Source organism: Rhea americana, unplaced genomic scaffold (assembly GCF_003343005.1).
Source record: "Rhea americana isolate MKP2758 unplaced genomic scaffold, rheAme1 scaffold_51, whole genome shotgun sequence".
NCBI classification, from domain to species: domain Eukaryota; kingdom Metazoa; phylum Chordata; class Aves; order Rheiformes; family Rheidae; genus Rhea; species Rhea americana.
Window position 1 is genome coordinate 1,376,303 of NW_028186657.1, and position 15,859 is coordinate 1,392,161.

General features: G+C 37.3%; 1 protein-coding gene across 8 annotated transcripts in view; it reads right to left on the reverse strand.

Annotated features, from left to right (window-relative positions):
- The window catches only part of FABP6 (fatty acid binding protein 6), a 42,610-nt gene that overhangs the window by 9,609 nt on the left and 17,142 nt on the right, over nucleotides 1-15,859 (reverse strand). Inside the window, exon 1 of one of the 8 annotated variants that reach the window (XM_085317877.1) lies at nucleotides 7,562-7,619. The exons of 6 other annotated variants lie outside the window; for them this stretch is intronic. The gene's annotated coding sequence lies outside the window, so the exon portion shown is untranslated. Of the gene's footprint in view, nucleotides 1-7,536; nucleotides 7,620-15,859 lie in introns of those variants that run through there. One more of the 8 variants, XM_085317876.1, reaches the window with a different exon arrangement.

Here is a 15,859-nt window from a genome sequence, read left to right on the forward strand (position 1 = left end):
ATTCTGGATTAAATGCCCAATGCTGAACACAGTGGAAATTGCCTATAGCTAGGATTTCAATACTAACAATTTAATGAATGTAACTTTACGTACAAATGCTATTTGTAGCAGAGTGCCATTTGTGAAACCCACTAACACTAAATGGATTCAATGGTCAGAGAGAAGTATAAATAAGGATTTGCACACTTAGACTGAAAACTACTGTGTGGGGCTAGAACGCAAGGAAGAGGCACAGCCTTATTCTGTGAGGCTTCTGGTGCACAAGCTTTTAATACTGAAATTGTTCCTTAATTTGTCCCATGAATTTGAGAGGGGTGAAGGGGAGGGAAGCATTCCCAGTTGTGCCTACCTACCTTTGAACCTTTCTGAGCCACTGATCTAACATCAGTACACATCAAAACTTATATTTGGATGCATATTGTTAGAACTGTGGGCAGGAATCAAATTACTAGTTAAAATGACAAGTTATGCAGAAGTGTTCACCACTCCGAATTCATCTTGCAAAAAGAGCTTGCGAGTGGAAACTGTGTGGCTATTGTAGACGTATAGCATGACTAAGTTGTCAGAGGAGTACAATCCTTGCGGTAGCTTATACTCAAAGTTCATCTAAAGCTTTACTCCCTCTGTCTCTCAAGTCAGCCACCTCTGATACGCAAAACAGCTGAGTCTTCAAATGCCAGTAGGAACAGAGGGAACTTTCAAGAACCATATCAAAGGCCTAGGATATCTTTACTTTCAGAATTAACTTGCCTTATGACTTAACAAAGTCATAAATTTAATGCCTTTGCATTCTTTTTGTTGTGTCAGAGTTACCCTGCCCTTGAATGTCTCCCAACATGATTTAAAGTTTATTAACCTTTCAGACGTGTTGTATAAAGCCAACATGGAGATAAGGAAAGTAATTCCATTAGTGAATGAACTAGGATGACTATCTTTGAAGTGCTTTTAAAATTGGAATGCAATTGAACAAAGGATTCAGAATAAAAGTAGGGACTCTCCAGTGAAAAGAAAGTTACCCTTAAATGAATCTTTTGGAATGAAACTTGATCAGGAAAGCTTGTAAATTCTTAATACAGCTGTATCTGGCAATTATTCAACAATCCTCCACAGAAAATGGCTAATGATTATTAATTCCTTTGGTATTCAGAGTAATCATTCATAATGAATTCAGAATGAACTCATTTAGTGTTACTGTAATGTGTAATTCCATGGGAGTCCTATTATAATTTTGCCTTATTAAGTATCCATTTAGTACTAGGTGTTACTACTCTAAACTCATAAGCACTGGAAAAGTAATTACCAACAAGACGTGGCTGAATTACTGAAAAGCTAATTCTTGCACAGAGTCCAAACATATAACAGAAATGCTCCAGCCAGCTTCTGCAGGTGACATAGTACAGTCTGTCCTTGCCTTGGATGTGGCACTCTGAAGGGGAGAATCTGCTTAAAGAAAGCAGCAAGGAAATGATCCTACCAGAAGCTGGAAGGTGTGAACATAAGCAGGGGAGAGAGGCACAGATCCTCCCGAAATCCAGTATTCCCAAAGAGGAAATCCATGTTTATTTCCTGCCAAAACTCCCTATCAAGAAAACCTTTAGTCCGTTTGGATCTCCAGAAAGGTTGTTTCCAGAGAGCAGGATAATTCATACTGAGCTTCTGCAAGAAGTGGTTCTGCTGCCCTGCTGTTTACGATCCCCGCGGGCCATCTCAATGGGATTGCTGTGGTCTGGTCTGGGCAGCTAAAACAGTGGAAAATGACACTCCTCCACTCCCTCTCTCCCACACAAAAAGATTATTTTTTATCTGGTTTCGTTAGTTGTCAGCTGATCTGGCTCCCTGAACTAGCTAAATGAGCGTCAGGCCATGCCATCTCCTATGCCAGGAGATACAAAAGAGGAGGAAGGGAAGACTGGAACGRCTCCACCTTCATCATCATCATCACTGGCCTAGCTGTGACTGCAAACCACCCAGCGACTGAGAGTGGCCTGAGGGTATGACAGCACTGCTTACACTGTTCAAGTGAACCCTAACTTGCTCTCATGTCACCTCTTAGTTTGCACTGGCACAACTATTTATGTAGCAACCAGATCAAGGATCAGCTTTGGATTAAAAATAACCAGGATAAAATAAAAAGGTATTTTTTCAGATGGATCAGTACTTTGATCCTGTTCATCACATGATCACAAAAACATTTGTACTGGCACAGTGGAAGTACTGGCATGGAAAAGAGAACAAGCAATTGGTGTAGCATCTTCACAAGGTAGCTATGCCACTGAAAAATGCTCTTTGTAATCATGGTCTGAGCTATATTTAATGATCTGTATTAAGAGAGTTAAGAAATTCAAACTGGTAAATGTAAATATGGTTCTGAGTAGAAAAGCAGAATTATGCTCATGCTAATCGAGGTAGGCCTAGTTGATGTTCACTGAATGAATTTTCTACAAGCTTAGAGCTCAATACAAATTTTCTGAACTCAAATTAGTATTTTCTATTTGTTCTTCAGAATCCAACACCCAAATAAATCAAATGAGCACCCTGGGACTCAGAAAAATAGCTAAACAAAGATCTGGGAGGGAAATCTCTGTTACCAGTTCAGTCTCCTTTAGTATTTAAAGCACTCTGAATTTCTTGTATTTGCTATTCTAGTAGGCAGTTTACTTCCTGGTATGTTAAAAAAAAAAAAAAAAAAAAATCTAGCTTAAATTAATTCACTGTTATTTTAAATCTGTTTGTACTTGTGCCAGCACTACCCCTTCTCTGAAGTAAATGCCTTTCTCTCAGGCATTTACTCCATTTCCTCTCTGCTTTGCTAGGCTAAATAAACCAGGCCAAACTCTTAGACACTTATCAAATTGCAGATTTTCTCATCCTCTTATCACCCTAGAACTCTTCATGTACCCCAATTTCAGATAATCTTTGTGGAACAGAAGTGACCAGGAACTATACTGTTTTTTAACTCAATAACAAATTTCACTGGCACACTTCAACCTTTTATATCAAGATCATTAATGGATATACTAAAATTTTTAGTTTTGTAGTAAGACTGATGCCAGCAACTTCTCTTGAATCTAATTGTTCTTCCTCCTCCAGAATTCTTCCCTTTAATTAGTTTCCTCACACCTTACACTAATCTTATCAGCTGCATTCAATTCAATGGTAATAGAAACTGATAGAAGAAGTAGGTAGTTATCTTGATTTTTAAGTTTTAGCAATGACTAAAAGAGACTGCTTGAGGATTTTTGTAATACCACTTTTGACTCATGTAATCTGGCAATACACAGTAACAATCTTTTTGGCTGCTGTCAATTTGGCTCACACAAAACTGTCAGATTCCTTTGCAATATCATCTTTGGATTAGGAATCACCATGGAACATTTTCAACCTTAAATGGTTTTAGTTTAGTACATATAGAGGCAAATTTTAAAGGGCTGCTGTTCTTACCTGCAGAATCTTGTGCTGGCAAAAGCACATCGAGTGAAAGACCCTGACTCTAAACATGTGTGTTTGTTCCACATATTTACACTAAAATACGTGATGTCCCTAACAGAAAATAACCATRGTTTAAAGTTAACATCTGACATTCCTAAAGACAGGAATCATTGCAACCGTTCTTTCTGCCACTCCTGACTAACCAGTAGTCATCTCCCCCTTTATCTATGTAGTTTATGTGATGTGTTATAAAGATTTTATTACTTGAWAGTATCTATATGATTGTACTTGATAAATCAGGATAACATAGCTTCAAATGGTAGCTCATCTTCAAGGAAATCTAGTCTAAATTGGAGACTTCTGTCACATGGCTGCAGTCTTCTAAGCAACCCTCAGTCAACACCAAAAGGGAAGAAAAAGCTACATGCCGACATGATAAGAACATTTACTCTCTTTGCAGCTAACATGAGTAGTAACTTGATGGCAGGGAGAAGGGAATGCAGGCTTCTGCCGCAGGCTGTCACCACCACACAGCAATTATGAAAAAAACAAAAAAAACCCAATTCTTCCTTAGCCACAATATGTTGGAAAGATCTTTCTCTCAACAGCTACAGTTACCTACAGGATTTGCACAATCACATCAGTAATCTATTCAAATGAGGCTTAGAAGRGAGAGGGACAGATGTGGACTCATGGTTCAGACTAATCCCACTTCTGCGGCATAAACCTCAGTTTTGCATGGATGCTGGTGGCAGCAGGCCTGTCACGAACACTGGACAGCTTACTGAAACCACTCCCCGAGCACGTGCGTTTCCATATGCACTGAAATGACTGCATATTCTCCTGCGTTATTCCTGCTTCTCCCACACTTCTTCTGCAGTGCCCTACAACCGCATTCCAGCAAGCAGCACTCACGGCACTGCAACAACGGCACGCTGCTTCGCTCCTCCTAAGCGACCGAGCAACTGACAGATCTTTCTACATGATGTTGGTTTAGGTTTTCCTGGAGAAAGGCTGTACAGAGCTTGCCTTTAATTGAGTTTGCTCAAGTTAAGAACAATATGTAACAGCACGTTTTAACATGTTCTTTCTACAGTATTTATCTTGTCTTTCCTTTCCTTTAAGGGACTGATGTCTTTAAAGACAGCAACAGGCATCCAGAGAGACATGCAAGGGTCTCGATAACCTCATCACTGACTAGTCTGAATTGCTCCCATGTCCATGGCCAACCTAGCTTAATAAGACACATAAATATAGCCACTTCTATAAAAGATATTCACAATTTAAAGTGTGGATGCTCAATTACATTATTGTCTCTGTTTAATATACAAGGTTAGATAAAGCTATTCATGAATTTTTTATTGGAATGATTTTTAGATACAACACTGCTTCTAAAAAATTGATATAAATCTTTTAAAATAAAATTTCCAATATCTACTGAAAAAAACCAAATACTTATTTTTCATTTGCTTTGAAACAAGCATACTTTTAAAATTTGTGTGAAATCTTTGATTTCAAATTCATTAATGCCTATTATATAAAGTGCCTTCTAGTAATTCTATCCTGATAGCAGTTCTTCTCTTCATTTTTTTACCTGTAGCTTGGGCTAACGAGAGCATTTTCTTTAATCCATTGCAGGGTTTCTTCTATAATATGTATGATGATGCAGGCTATCAAGGGATGCTGAGAAAGGGGGTTAACTTATAGCTCCAATAAAAAAACTCTCAATTTAAAAATAGTTTTGCATTTAAATGTCTCAAGAGAAAACACCCTAGGTCATTCGAATAAATGGAAATAAAATCTGCTGTTTTTGAAATGTATTGCTTCTATTAAAAATTCCTACACACACTATTTTCATATAGCCAACACAGAAAATTTCAAAAATCTCATTTTCCTTAAGATAACTAAATTTCTGACTGCCCTATTTTCATACATGTTTACTTTTGTAACTTAAACATCTCTGTTTGGACCATCAGTGGTTACCAAAGCAAATACACAAAGTTGCAGAGCTAAAGAAAGGCCAAATTCTCCACTTGGCCTGCCAGGAGAACTTCCATAATGCAAGGGTTACTCAGAGTTCAGTATACATGGAATAAACAGGGCATACTTCATTATGCATCCTGCTTTCCAGATTGCTGTTCCCCAGCCCTCCATCATTAAAGTAATAGGACTCTATTTTAAATACAGATTATAAAGTTTGCCTCAGGTCATAAGAGACTGGCTTAATAGCCAGAGATCCTGATTCGTGCTGTTTGTTACAAACACAAGACACTCATCCATCTTTTAGCTATTATAATTTCTGCAACACATTGCCTATGTCTTCATTAATTTTCCTGAAGAACATTAACCTCCACCTTGCACTTGCACAGTGTGGTGCTTTATTTGTGCACATAAGTCCCGCGCAGTTAAATTCTGCTGTCCTACAGGATTCTTTCAGCTGTAATTCCTAATCTCAGTTAGTTAAGGCTAATGTAAAAATCAGATACCTTTTTCTTTGAAGATGTATCTGTTTTGCAGTTGATTTTTCTTTTAGTTTAAAATCATGTCCACTAATTCCTACCATCTCCTTTACTCTCTCAGGTTTACCTTTATTCTAATCTCTCACAGCCCACCTGAAGAGCTAAGATGGAAACGACAGCTACCTGGTGAYGACGATACGCTATCTGCCACCCCAATAAACCAACCAAGATTCTGCCCTGAAACAAAAATCTCAAATGCTAACAAGAAAAATCAGCATTTGAGTGTATTTTTCCTATGCCAGCAATGTGTTTATAATGTTGTGCCACACTAAAAACATGATGCAGGTTTATTGTGCAAGAGCAGAGAAAGTGAAAGTGTGTGATGCAAAAAGGGATGTATTTCTCTTCCAGAAGTACAACAAAAATCAAATTTCTTTGCATCTAAATACTTTTTAGGCATAAACTATGCTTTGCTGTATGATACATAGTAACATCTCACTAAATATTTTGCAGCAGTTGAAATTCTTTTATTTGCTTAGATACATTAAATAGGAGAAATAAATATATTTTTGTAATGGATATACAAATCATGTGTTGTTTCTTCACCCGTTCAAAAAAAAATTATATCTGTTTGTTGTATTCACTGCTTTTATTAGACCTAGCCTGTAATATTCCTCTTTCAAAAGTTTTACCCTGGTTTTATTTATTCTAAAGTCAGCAATAAATTTGCTGGTATTAATCAAAAAATGCAGACACAAAACTCAAAAAATACGAGACAGTATTGTTATCTCCTGTGATTTTTTTCTTAATTCCTGGAATAAGCAATATTTTTCTTAAAGCTTCTTTGTGGAATCAGAAGGAAAATCTGTAAAATGTGAAGATTTGAACTTCCTTTTGGAATTTTCTATATGTTGTAGTTTTAAACAACATTTGATAAACAAAACCTATTCTCCTCTTAAATAATGAGAAAGCATTAGGAAATAAAGAAAACATAACAATAACAGTTTATTTAAAAAAACCTCTTGATTTTTAACCTAAAATTGTATTTTTGAAAGGGAAATTTTGGTAATGCATACAGATCATTAATCATTCTCAGGATACTTAAAAATCAATAACTGGAAAGAATGCCAGCTACCTGATATTCTGTTTCCTCAGACAAACTGAGTTGGCAAAATTTGCACAAAATTTAAACAGTTTTAAAAATCATCTGGATCCCCAGTGCACGCAAGATCCTAGAGGCCGGGATTATTGTCACGGCTTCTCGTGAGCATGCTGAAGGGGTCCTAAAACCTGTCTGAACTGCCATGAACGTTTACGTTTCTCCAGAGCTTGGCACGGCCCTTCAGAGCAGCCTCTGAAACTCAAGTAGAGAAGTTTGTGCTATAAACCATACTGCCATCTAGCGATAAACCTTTAGCTCGACTTCTTGAAAGTGAAAGTTGAAAAAGCGTTAAAATACACCACAGATGGACTTCTGTACAAAAACCTGTAGCTTACAAGGTTAGTTAGAGCTTGTACTCTGAAAACCAAGAGATTTAAAGAGAGCAAAAGGTATAAGCTCTTCTTGCACAATACTGGAATTTTTATAGCATCTATAAAGCTGTAAGACAGATTACTAAATATATTGACAATATTATGCTATCCTTACCATAAACTGCAAGCCTCTCGCTCACCTCTAAAGCTCTTCTTTTGCTAAAAGCACCTGATCAGATTCTGTAAACAACTCGGCCATCTTCGCTCGAGTTCACTCAGTGCTAACAGACAAAGGGGTCGTGTTTGGCTTCAGGTTGCTAATGTCTGCTTTGCAACACAAAATTGCCTTAGTTCACCTTCCCTACGCTTGATTTTCTCATTTTGTTTCTTAGTAGAAAAGGTTCATTCTGAGTAACACATGATAACAACTCCTACATGCAAAGATAGTATAGTAGCAAGTCCAGACTATATCATAAAAACCCCTCTCAGTTTACTAATGTGGAGAAAAGTGCATTCCGAAAACCCTTACTCAGATTTGTATTGCAAGACCTGGCCTTGAGAATTGAAATACAAATTTCTTTAGTCCTTTGTGACTATTAATTACTAATTCTTTATGGTTTTAACATCACTTTCTCTTGACGCTGTCCTCTACAAACAGGGATACATTGCCAAGGCCAGAGGAATAAAGCTCAGTTTTCTCAGGGTCATGGAGTAAGGTCTGCGGGGTCCACTACTATCTAGCACACCTGAAAATTAGCTCTCACTTTCAACTGTGATTCTGTTGTGAGTAGTTGCAGTTATGGTATAGTCTGCAAGGGTGTGTCAGATGTACCCTGCTGTATTCTGGAGCCTATAAAACAAGCAGGCGCCAACAACTATTTGAAGAGAGATAAATATCAGTTCTCCTGCTCCATTCACCTCTCTTGACTGTTAGGCTCATGTAAAGCATTGCAATAGACTTACATGTTAAGTATTTCATGACTTTCCTTTTGCCAGATGCCAGAGCTGCTCCAAGTAGAAGCATGATAGAAAAAAGAGAAAAGACGACAGGGAAAGGTTAACATATGGCAAAAATTAGAGCTAATCCAAAATTGAAGCGTATCTCCCACTGAGTGATACTGGAATCAGCAACAAAACACTCTAAATAATAGCAACTAAAGCTATCCTTACACAATTAAATCTATGTCTTGCTATCTATGTCTATTTTTATGCCTAGCTTTCTTTTTGTCAGCTGTGGATATGCTACGTACTTACGGGTACAACATAAAAGGAGAGGCTGAAACAACTGGGCCTATTCCACTTGGAGAAAGGAAAGCAAAGGGGAGAGTTTATCCTGGTCTACAGTTACCTGAGGAGCTGGAGGATGTAGAGTTGATAGGAGAGAGACTCTTCCCAGAGTGGCACAGTGATAGGAGAATGAACAGATGTAAGTGGGAACACAGGAGATTCTGATCAGATACCAGGAATTTATTTATTTATTTATTTAATTAGCTATGAGGTTGGTTGAATACCAGAACAGGCTGCTCAAAGAGGCTGTGGAATCTCTGTCCTTGGAGGTGTTCAAGATTTGACTGGACATGGTCCTGAGCAACCTGATCTAATTAGACAGATTTTGAATTAGGGGCTGGACAAGATGACCTCTGGAAGACCCTTCCAACCTAGATTATAACTACGTGACCACAGAATCAAGCATTTCTACCTTGGCCCATGAGCCAAATGAAAAATTTCCTGGTCCACAAATGAGACCAACTCTCAACACAGCAGGAAAATCCAAGCATAAAAATATCTTAAAAAAATATATATTTGGCACAAACCTAAAAAAGAATTTTCAAATGTTTTAAGCTTTTTATAAAGTGAATTATTTTTTCAAGGGTTTAAAATGGATTGATCACCTTGATTTTTTTGTTTACTACTATGTATATGAACTCTGAGAAAGTTAAGTTTACTGAAACTCTTAGCTTCTTGGCAAATATAGTAATTATATAATGGCTTCAAAATGGTAATTTGGTAAGATGACAAAACAACAAACTTTAAAAATGTTGCAGAAAATCTACAAAACATAAGACCATTGAAAAAAAATTCCTTGATGAGGAACATCCTCTAAAGCATATTTCTCTCAAAAGTCACAGCTGTGAAAAGATGACTCACTGCAAAAGCACCTCTAATACTCACAATGCCTTAAAGTCATTGCTGCCTCCAAGCACCAGTACAGAAAAAAAAAATAAATAAATTTTGCTAATCAAATGAATATACCTTGACAGTCATACAGAATTTGGGTACATAAAATGGATTTTCAAGCAAAAATTAAGTGGAAAATTATTGGTTTCTGTTGATGATTTCAAGAACACCAATCTGCTCTTTTCTATATGGCTTTTCTACAAGTACTTAGGCCCTATTTATATTTTTGCTTGTTTTGATTTTTCTTTCCACACTGTTGCCACACAGCATTATTATTTGTAATCCAAGTGCCACTAACAGGTCTTTGGCTACAGGCATTTAKACTCTCTATGCCCTAACTATTCACAGCTGCATCACTGCTTCCAGCTTCCTCTTCTACAAGGAGTGCTTATAGATTATTCTTACATGCTGCTATTCTGGTTGTTGCACAGAGGCAGACCAGAGAACTAGATAAAAGACTGGCTTTTCTTCCTGTTCAAGCTCCTCAATGCTGAAAACTAGTGTGGTCAGAAAAGGTGCATGGACTATGTAGACCCTGATTTAAGCAGTAATTCTTGCAGACAAGTGCAGGATCACCAGAGTGGCTGGTGACTGGTCAGCATGATGTACGCAAAGACAGGAGAAACAGGAGAGTCTTTTTGTCCATATCCTGTAATTATGGATTGAAGCAAACCAGAAATGTAGACTGCTATGGGGAGCGGGAGTGAAAGGTAGCTGAAGCTGACTCACATCTCTATTCCTCAGGAGGGATGATCAAGTTGGAAGTGATTTATATGGGGTAGCCACAGCAGAAGTAGTCAGGAAAAGAGATGGCTTGAACCAGCTTCATACTGTCTTGATGCTATGCACTGCATAAGCTTACAAGCAGGAGACACGCAAGCTGAGACCATAACCAGTGCAGGTCCTCCACTGCTCAAGTCTCTTAACTGAAACCAGTAACACTGTAAGTGGAAATGAAACTGAACAGTGAAATCCTTTCAATACTACTTTTCAGTCTTTTGAGAAAAAAAAAATCATTCAGTAATGGCATTTTTGAAAGGTTTTTGTCTGGTCAGTGCCTTCTCTTTTAAGTCATTGTGACCTACATACAGATGTGATCCAAATAAAGCTTTCTCTTTAATTTTTTATGTGACATTGCTTGGCTGAGCTTGCTCTGGAGTTGCTGTGGCCTCCGTTTTATTTTTCCAACACAGGGTCAGATACGATTATACAATTTTTTTGTTTGTATTTTCTTCACTATTAAAATGAATGTTTAAACGTTTCTCTTAAAAATTCTAGACATCCTTCTCAGCTAAAGTGGTATCATGGACATAATGCTTTTTTAGTGTTATCCTGAAGTGTTAAAAGAAGCAGCAGCAGAGTTATGCCTCTGTGTGGATAAAATACAGGACCGAAGCACACAATGAAATTACTGCAACTTAACATGTCACCACAGTCACAGTAGATGTTATGCATGTGCTCTTAGCTGTTTGCCATGAGGTGCAACATGTTAGCTTAAATCATTTTCACCAAGACACTTAAATAAGTTTGGATGGCAAAAGAAATTACTCCAGGGATAGGAAATCCATCTCCTGCTGAAAGTTATATTCAAATCAAGGTTGGTAATGAACAATCATCAGGCAGTAATGTTTCTAAGTCTGGGCAAGATAAATTTCATAGTCCATTCAATTCCCAGTAGCTGGAAACTTGCTGCAAACTGATTTCATAGCACAAAGGTTTATTCCATTTGGAGTAACTCAGGCTATTAACTAATCACTACGTGGATGGCTGGCTAGAAGCAAAGACAAGACGTACTGATTTCTCCTGAACACACAATTCACTCCCACAGCTGGCACCATTTTGACAAAAGAATAACCAAGCAGTGAACTGCCCTGAAGGCTCCTCTGTGTTAAGATCTGCTCCTGCAGGTCAGGGCTGAGTCTCACCAGTACAGCAAGGGGCAATGCCAGGGCTTGGGCTGTACCTGCACTGGGTATAAATAAAGCAGTGCAGATGCCACTGCTGTCAGTCTGGCACTTTCCACTAACCCTMCATTACTCAGCAGTTAACAGAAACAACAGGCATGTTAGCATAGCAGAGGAAAAGCAGCTGGCTAGAGGATGAAGAAACAGAAAGAGGCAATTATACTATTATGAGTATCAAACAAGCCCACATCATTCTTACTTGTACTTCAGGGTGCAAGGCCAGCTCATATCCACCTTCACCACTGATTGTTTTTTTGACAGAAATTGCTCCCTAAATAGTCATGTTCAGTGATTATTTGTCTCCTTCCTTATTCCTCTGATTACAGCCAGACTGGAATATCCCTGATCCGCATAGAAATGAATATTTTAAAAGTCAGTGCTGTCCTCAGAGGGGCTTGTGCACCATTAAGTCTCCAGATTTACTGCACTAGCAAAGAACAGTGCAGTAATGAGGCAACAGCAATAGGCTACAAATGAGGAGAAAAGGGCTAAAAGCAAAGGGTTTTGTCTTGGTGCATACCTAACCAAAAATTAAAATGATCATTAAGTAAGGAATTCTCACCAAGTTTAGTATCCACACTTAACAGTCAACACCATATTATAGATTCTTCTTGATTTTTGACTCAGCACCTACATTATGTTTTGACTGTGAACATAAACAACAACAAAGTATTACTGTAAAAAAAACAAAACTAAACAGATTAAAACATGACTCTTCTGATGTGTTACTGTGTTACAGCAAGTTCTCCGATCTCCTAGGTCTCTTCATGAAAAGTTTTCCCACAGCCAATTGCAGCTTGTGAAAACAGTAACTATTCTCTGTGGCACAGCTTCTCCCAGAACTATTGAGAAAGCACAACTATTAATTGCAATCTGCATACCCAAGAGAATACAGTCTGCAAGAATGGTGATAATGAATGCAATGAATTGTGCTATGACTGCATAAGATGTCAGGGCAGCTTCACCTGCCTTCAGAGTCAAAAGGGATCTGTTTGCTACCTATTCCCACATTAGCATTCTCTTGAGCAGAGACTAGGGTATTAATGAAGTCCAAGTCACAGCTGAAATCTGTTCCCTTGATGAGTTTTTTAGATTAATATAAAGAAAACAAAAACAAAACCCTACACATCAGTCCATTTTTCGTCACAATTCATAGCTCTCCCACCTTTTCTCACTATTTGCCACTCTGCTAAGAGTCCTGAAATCTAGTTATACTCAACCTTGACTCACTGGGTGGACCTTCTCTCCCATTGAACCACATGAAGCTTTGTGGTTGCTTTATGCCTATGATGACTGTCTCTACTTGCCTAAGTCTTTGTATTGACTCATATTTTCCATAGTCTGGGAACAATTCAAGGGTTTATTTTGGTTTGACCAGATCTGACTCATCCTGGGTGACTTCAGAAATTAGAATCAAATTGAGATTAGTGCAGAAAAAGCAAAGCTATAGTCAAATTCCAATTAAAATCTCTCTACCAATGTGACAAATACTGTCTGGTCTCTGATCTAAAAGCATAAGCAGTATTTATCTGGTCTCTCACTGGTCCAAGCTTGGTCCAAGTCAGTCAGCTTGATTTTATTTAGAGGGAAAAAACATAACAGGTAACATGAAGCTAGATTTATGCCACGAGGGAAAAAGCCTTACAACTGCAAAAATTTCATGTCACTACAATGGTAAAAAAAAAAAAAAAATAAAAAGCTCATTCATACTTATTTTTGAGATTCAATCCACAAAGAGTATCAAATTCCCAAACAAAAATTATTATTATTTTTTTAAAAAAAAAAACAGTGTTTTGAATTATAAAATACCACTACATTTTTATAGACTGGTTAACTACCTTACACTAGCATTTAAATCATTCATATTTATGTATGAGACAGTTGCAAAGTCTGTTCTTCTACGCCTGCAAGAACAAGGTAGGCCAGGTTATGAAATATGCATAAAAGGACACAGTCAGGTGAAAACCGCTGGGCAAAATTCCAAGGACTTTACTGTGTACTTGTTCAGTTCTTTGTTGGGCAAACTCTTGTTAAAATCAATGAGATCTTTGCTCCAGCAAAATTCCCAAGGAATGTTATACTCAAAAACAATTAAAAAAATCCTCATTTGTTTTTATTATTTGAATTATTAAAAATACAAAAATTCTACAGTATTCAAATCTGATGTATTTTTCATGGTTATAGAATTAATAAGACACAAAACCTGTAGGCTTAGGTAGTGAAAGTGATATTTTTTCCTTCTTAATTAGTTCCACTCTGATATTTGCTAAGATGCTAGTATGGTGAATGGGCTACCAATATCACAAGAAGTCATTTCTTTACCAAAAAGTCCCCCAAACAACCCCCCTCCCAAATTTCTATTACAAAAAATAAAGCATTTACAGAAATAATGGATTAGATTTAGGTCTAGGAAAATCTTAGTATGAAAATCCTAAAGGAGTTAATCTGTCTGTAATTTGATGGAGCAACTCATCAGCTAAGCATGTCGATGCTAGATGATTGCTGCTCTTATTTGTTTCACTCTCTGTCAGAACTTTAAGAACTTCCTACTTCTTTTTCCCCTCAAAGCAGAAAAAAGTTGTTCAAGAAATGCTGAAGTAGTAGTTAGTTTTTCTCTGAAGGCATCCATAGTTCAGATGTCTAGCCTAAAAAAGAACAACTAACTTTCTGATACTAAATCCCTAACCTTTTCAAGACAGCCTCAGTGAAAGTAATTTCCTAGCACAAGGCAACTGAACAACTATACCAATCATGTTATAATAAAATTATACCAAAATAGACATTGCTCAAAAACATATATATATGCTGGAGGTATGGAGGATGCTTTGTGATGACTATGTTCCAATTATTGAACTTTAAAGCTTTCATTCTTCATTTCAGAGAAAATAGGAAAATTTTTCCTTCCTTCTTTCCTCTCTTTTCTCTGTACTGCTAAGATGTCTGGTCACCTTAGTTTTTCTTACACAGCTCCCTAACTGCAACTTCTCCATTATCATTCAGAGGTAGCCTGATTTAATTCCAATTTAATTGTTTTGGGATACAAACATACACTTGCATTGTATTGTATGAGTCACTACACCATTTTTGCTACAGAAATGTATCACTTCAGAGGATACGTCACTAAATACAAGTTCTATTTGAAAACATTTTTGCCATTAAAACAGATGCCAAGGCAGAACAAACTGACCACCCAAACACATAGCAGACTGAAGTACTAAAACTGGTATGATGGAATATTCTGTGAAGAAAACATTCAATCTAGAAGATACTCAATGACATGAAGACGAAAGTAATACTGAAATTGTAGTGATGCTTGGTTAATTATCTAAACTGCTGCTTCAAACACAAAATATGAACTTCGTACGAAATGTGGATTGCTTGGAAGTGATATGTCTTGCATTTTTAAAATCAGTCTCAATCTTTTCACATAATAAATATAATGATAAGGCAGAGTTTGTTTGTTTGACTGTATTCCTCTCTTTCTATTCCACTAGTTAGGTTCAGCCTGAATGGAGGAATCCCATAATTGCGCAAAAAGCCATCATTAATACGTCCTCTCTCTCCAGAATGAAGTCTCTCATTTTTAGCTTAATTTATAATTTTTTCAAAGTGGTATAAAGTAGGCTGGGAAAAAAAAACACATTCTTAGGTCAGTTTTCAATGTTTTTGCAGCATAACTATGCCTATTAAAAGTATGAAGAAAAACAACCTTACTTCTAACTAGCCATTCCAGTGAATAGAAAGAAATCAATTTAGGCTGGCAAAGGTATCTTTTGTTAGTAGAGTATGTATGATTCAGCAAAGTGTTTTTAACTATACTGGGGAAAGAATACCACCCGTTAAAATAAACTGTACTATACAGTTACATCCGCATATCCTTGGTAAGGCAGACTTGGCCCTTATTCTGTGATAAGTCTCTATATGGTTACACTAATCTAATTCCCCATGGAGAAATGCAGCACAGTTACCCCAAGATAATTCCTCATGAGGATCATGAAACAGTTGTCAAAGACTTGCATTCCCTCCCCTCCCGTGCCAGTATGAGTTGGTGCGGTAGAGAAGGGACAGCTTCAGCTGGACAACTCTGGAAGCAAGGAAGCATTATAGAGGATACTACTACTGCATTGTCCTTCATATGTAATTCAAGATTAGAAGTACTATTATTATCCCAGTGAAATAATGTAACATGTTTAACATTCCGCACTATTTTCATGCATCCTACTACCATTTAAAAATCCAGTGTACCAACTGAGCGCTACTATTCATGTTCCCTTCCCTAAGGCAAGCATATTACTTTACTTCACACCACATTCTCTAGCATTTAATTAGCCAACAGCAAATACAAAGTGTAAAACC